At 46.4% G+C, this 4949-nt stretch overlaps 1 protein-coding gene across 1 annotated transcript in view; it reads right to left on the bottom strand.

Moving 5' to 3' along the window:
* DGLUCY (D-glutamate cyclase) overlaps positions 1 to 238 on the bottom strand; it is a 104753-nt gene extending 104515 nt beyond the window's left edge. The window contains exon 1 of the mRNA XM_025191262.1: positions 141 to 238. The gene's annotated coding sequence lies outside the window, so the exon portion shown is untranslated. The remainder of the gene's footprint in view (positions 1 to 140) is intronic.
* Between the last annotated feature and the right edge of the window lie 4711 nt (positions 239 to 4949).

Below are 4949 nucleotides of genomic sequence, written 5' to 3'. Positions count from 1 at the left end.
CGGGGCGCGGGTTGGAGCGCACTCGAGGGCCCGGGTCGGGGCGGTCTGGTGGGGTTGAAGGTGCATGGGGCCGGGGGCTAATCCTACACCCCTCTCCCCCCGGGCCCGGCCCGGCCCGGCACTGCAGCGCTTCTCCTTACGGTGCCTGGAACAAACGCGCGGGCTCCCCGGAGTGGTGCCACATGCGGCCCCGCTCTGCTCTTCCTTCCTCCAAACCGCTGCGCTTCCCTTTACCTACGTGAGGAGGCGGGGGAAGGAGGGCGGCTTTTGAAATGCGACCTGTAGCCAGCAGACAGAAGCCTTCTAGGTGGTGGGGGTGCAGGGAAAGTAGTATTCAGGGTGGAGAAGCTTGAGCTTCCCCTAGATGTCCTGCGCGCTCCAGCTGCCGCACTGTGAGGTGGTTTATATAAATCACACAGAAATGGGGTAGAAGGGACCTCCAGAGGTCACCTAGTCCCAGCCCTCTGGCTGAGGCAGGGCCCAGCTGTACAACTTCCCAAGTTATTATCCAAGTTGGACTTCTCCACTAGATGTTTAAAATCCTCACCTGGTCTGATAGTTATGCCATGGTTTGGTGTTGAAATGTTTGAGCAAACGAAATACTAGATGGAGTGATTGAAAACACAGTAAGGATTTGGTTATAAGTTGCAACAGGGCAGATTTGAGCTAAGACTTAATTTTAATAAGGGCTGTCATGGAAGTCCTCAGGCAACATAGAGGCTTGAGGGGTTTTACTGTGCATGTTCTTTTGAACCAGGCCTTTTCCTCTTGGCTCTAAAATAAAGTAAAAGTGGAAAACCTGCAAGTTGGTGTTTTTAAAGCTTCAGGGAAAAAGAGGTTACTTTTAGATGTTTCCTGTAAGTTAACAGATCCTGTGATGGACCCACTGGGATAGTAAATTCTGCAGTTGAGGATGCTCCTCTGGTAATGTTTAGTATCCCACCCTCAGGCATGCAGGTGTAGGTCCTGTGCACAGAAGCATCCCTATGAACTTCAGTGTCGCCATAGCAGGGAGGCAGTTATTTATGTCTATGTGATCCAAAGCACCTTATGTAGGGTTGTAGTTTTGCTCTCTTTCTATTTAAAAAAAAAAAAAAAAAAAAAAGTTGTTACATAAAGAACATAATTGCCTCCTTTGGTTTTGATAGACTTTTTTGTGTAGCGTAGGGTGGTGAAGGAAATGCAACTACTAGCTTATATATACATTTTTAGTGAACTATTCTAGATCTTTTTACAGAACTCAAACCCAATGAGAGAGCAAGTAAGAGCTGCAGAATGTAGGCCCCTGGCAAACATTGCTTTTTGCATAACATTAATGTGTGAATTGCTTGATTAAATATCTTACCTGTGTGGTAAGTTGCATTTAAAACAGATAAAACACAAAACCAACCACAAAGATGTTCCATATTTATCACTCTTAATTTTGAATGTGTGGCATGTAGGCATCCAGGAGCAGTACATGCAGCCCAGCTGCATGGACAGACATCCTCTGAATGTGTTGGTTTGTGGGAAGCTGGCACGTTCAAAGGGAAGTGGTGCAACTGGATTTCACTGAGCTTTGTAAAAGTCTCAAGTCTGGAAAATCTGAGACTAGGAAGCTTCCCCTGATTACCCAGGACCTTTCAAAAACAGGGTGCAGCTGGTCCCTGGGCATAAGGTCCTGGGGCAGTGTGAACTTGACATTGGGGAGCTCCCAAGTTGCTCACACAAGAGGGGAACTGGTCTGCCTGTGTTACATGTGGCAGCAGAGGAGGGAGCTGCCATTGTGGCACACAGCAGCAAAGGGCCAGGAGCAGGGTGAGCTTGCACATGCAGTGCCAGGCAGCTGGGCTGCCTGTGCTACACTTATGGTCCGGGCAGGGTGGGGTGGTCCTCTTGGCTGTTGAGAACTTGGACAGCCCTGATCCAGATGGTGCCTTAAAAGACGAGGCCCTTTCGGAGAACCAGAGAAAGGAATTGCACTAACTTTTCTTTTCTTTTCTTTTTTTTTTTAAATAGAATGATAATCCCTTGCTCTTACTACTTCCTTCCTCCTTCCCTATGTGGTTTTCTTGGGTGGCTGAGACCCCTTCCCCCATACTGGGTTTTTGTGGTTAATTGAATGATTTAGTAACCATGCATTAAAAGTATCTGTCAGCTGACAAACGGAAAGGAGGGTAGCTTCCATAGCAGTTGAAAGGATCATAATGCTGTGGCACAAATACTCTGTCAAAATGACTGGTATCTCATTTACACATTTTAGAAGATGCTGTTCAGACCTTTGAAAGCATGTCAGTTGTCAAAAGAATGATATCAAGTTCTCTGAACTTAGAGTTAAATTGAGCAAAGTACTCTGGGCCTGTGTACTTATTTGCCAGGTAAAAGCTATGTACAAAATTCAATTTAGTCAAATAAATTCCAGTAATGTATATTAAAATTTCAGAGAATTGCATTTATTCCCCAAAGTAGTTCTATAAAGTATGAAAATACACAGTTAAGTTGATACAGTGTCAACTCTGCCTTGTAGTAACCCCATACAGTGATCATCTAATCCAATGTGTTCAAAATTTTTTACCCAGTAGGCTGAATGGTGGGTTTTGATCCAGCACCTAGGGCCAGCATGACAGCCACCATCTGGCCATGGAGGGGGAAGGGGACTTCACCCAGCTCTGCTGGGGTAGGGGGAAGGTGGGAATATGATCTGGCCCTGTGTAGCGGGGAAGGGGATGTGGCCTGGCCCCAGCCCATCTTTGCGGGGGGTGGGCAGGGGGGGGCATTTCCTAGCCTTGGGGTGGGGGGAGAATGGGCCATGGCCTGGCCCTGCTGGGAAAAGGATATGAATCAGCCTTGTTGGGTGGAGGTCTGACTCCAGCCTGGCCCTGCATGGGGAAGGGGGCACAGCCTGGCTCTAACTGGGCATGTGAGGCTTGGGGTTTGGTACTTTTACAGCGGGGAGTGAGAGAAGTTTAACCACGTTAGTACAGCACTAAAGGAAAAATAAACACCACTTCTCAGACTTCATAAGCAGGTCCTGTTGGCACACACACAAAGCCATGCTAACACAACTATGCTACTTCCAGTCCTGGAGATAAGAGCTTGTACATAGAGTGGTGCATCTTTGTGCACTGCTGCCTTGCACCACCGTACCGACATACCTGTTAAGCCCAGTTTTTGTTCTTCAGGTGACAGGCATGGCTTCCTGCACCTCTTTGTGGATGGAACCCTGCAACCCTACTGCAGTCCTACTGGTGGGGATCCACCCTGGCCAGATGCGATGGCTCTGTGAGCCGTTTGGCCTGTGGGCCAGAGTTTGAGTACCCCAATCCAGCCTCATTATCTTTCTCTTTAATTTTAATTATGAATTTCCAGTCATTAGAATGTTTTGTTTGTGGGGTGTGGGTTTTTTGTTGTTTTTTTGTTGTTGTTTTTTTTGATTATTGCAACATTTTGATGTAGCTTATTTAAAATTATTTGTATGTATGCTCCATCTTCACTCCTTTTTTCTGTTAAGGAATTTCCATGTCTCTTTAAATTAAACAGTTCATAAACATCATACCTAAACAAAAAACGTGTAAGAATCTGATATTTTAATTATCTGAAGATGTCATATCAGTTTTTTTGAAATGATGGGTGTTATTACTAGTACTGTTTAATTAGCTCTACTCCTGAGCAGTAACAGTTAAACAGCAAGGAAGTGTTGCTAATTAAGGTAGATATGGACAGCTGCTTTGCATCACCAAAACAACCAGAGCATACACCTCCGTTTCTTTCTTCCTTCTGTATTCCATATTTTTCTATACAATTAATCCCTCCTATGTTTAAGTTGTTAGGGTGTTTCAGGTAGTTTGTAGAAATAAGTATTTCAAGTTAATGTTAATTTTTACCATTGTAATTCATAACTAAAATGTCAGTCACCTTTAAAAGGACAGATGCATAAAATCTCTTCTTCATGCAAACCTGGATATTGCCCACTTCCAGAATGGCCACTACATCCTATTTCCACCAGTAGGAATGAAGCAAGGGACTTCTCGGAGAAGATAGCATATTATTCTCCTAAGGGGGGGAAAACCTTGCTAGGAGCAAGTTAGGAAGCAGTGGCTATCTTTACTAAGGAAGCTTGTGGCCTTTGCTCCTTTGAAAATAATTGGAGATAATAGATTTTCGAAATGAGCAGTTCTTGGAAGATTATAGGAGGTCTTGCGGAATAATAAGTATGGTTAAGGGCCTGCAGACCAAGCCCTACGACGAGAGACTAGAGAAACTGGGCCTTTTCAGCCTCCTCAAGAGAAGGTTGAGAGGCGACCTTGTGGCTGCCTATAAGTTCATCATGGGGGCACAGAAGGGAATTGGTGAGTATTTATTCACCAAGGCGACCCTGGAGGTTACAAGAAATAATGGCCACAAGCTAGCAGAGAGCAGATTTAGACTGGACATTAGGAGGAACTTCTTCACTGGTGGCCTTCTACGATCAGGTCACTAAATCATTGGATGCAGGGGTAGCAGTGGATATAGTCTTCCTGGACTTCCGGAAGGCTTTTGACACTGTCTCTCACCCCGTTCTCATTAGGAAACTGGGGGACTGTGGCGTAGACACCCACACAGTCCAATGGGTCGCCAGCTGGCTAGAGAGCCACACCCAGAGGGTGGTAGTGGATGGGTCCTTCTCGGCCTGGAAGGACGTGGGCAGTGGGTCCCGCAGGGCTCGGTCCTCGGGCCCGCCCTGTTCAACATCTTCATCAGTGATTTGGATGAGGGGGTGCAAAGCACCCTGTTCAGATTTGCTGATGATACCAAGATGTGGGGGGATGTGGGCACAATAGAAGGGAGCAACAGGCTACAGTTGGACCTTGACAGGTTACAAGGATGGGCGGAGGAGAACAGGATGGGGTTCAACACAGACAAGTGCAAGGTGATGCACCTGGGGAGGAACAACCGGCACCATACCTACAGGCTGGGGAACTCCCCTCTTG

The sequence above is a fragment of the Alligator sinensis genome, unplaced genomic scaffold, assembly GCF_000455745.1.
Source record: "Alligator sinensis unplaced genomic scaffold, ASM45574v1 scaffold608_1, whole genome shotgun sequence".
In the NCBI taxonomy this organism is placed as follows: Eukaryota; Metazoa; Chordata; order Crocodylia; family Alligatoridae; genus Alligator; species Alligator sinensis.
This window is presented reverse-complemented; position numbering and strand designations above follow the sequence as displayed.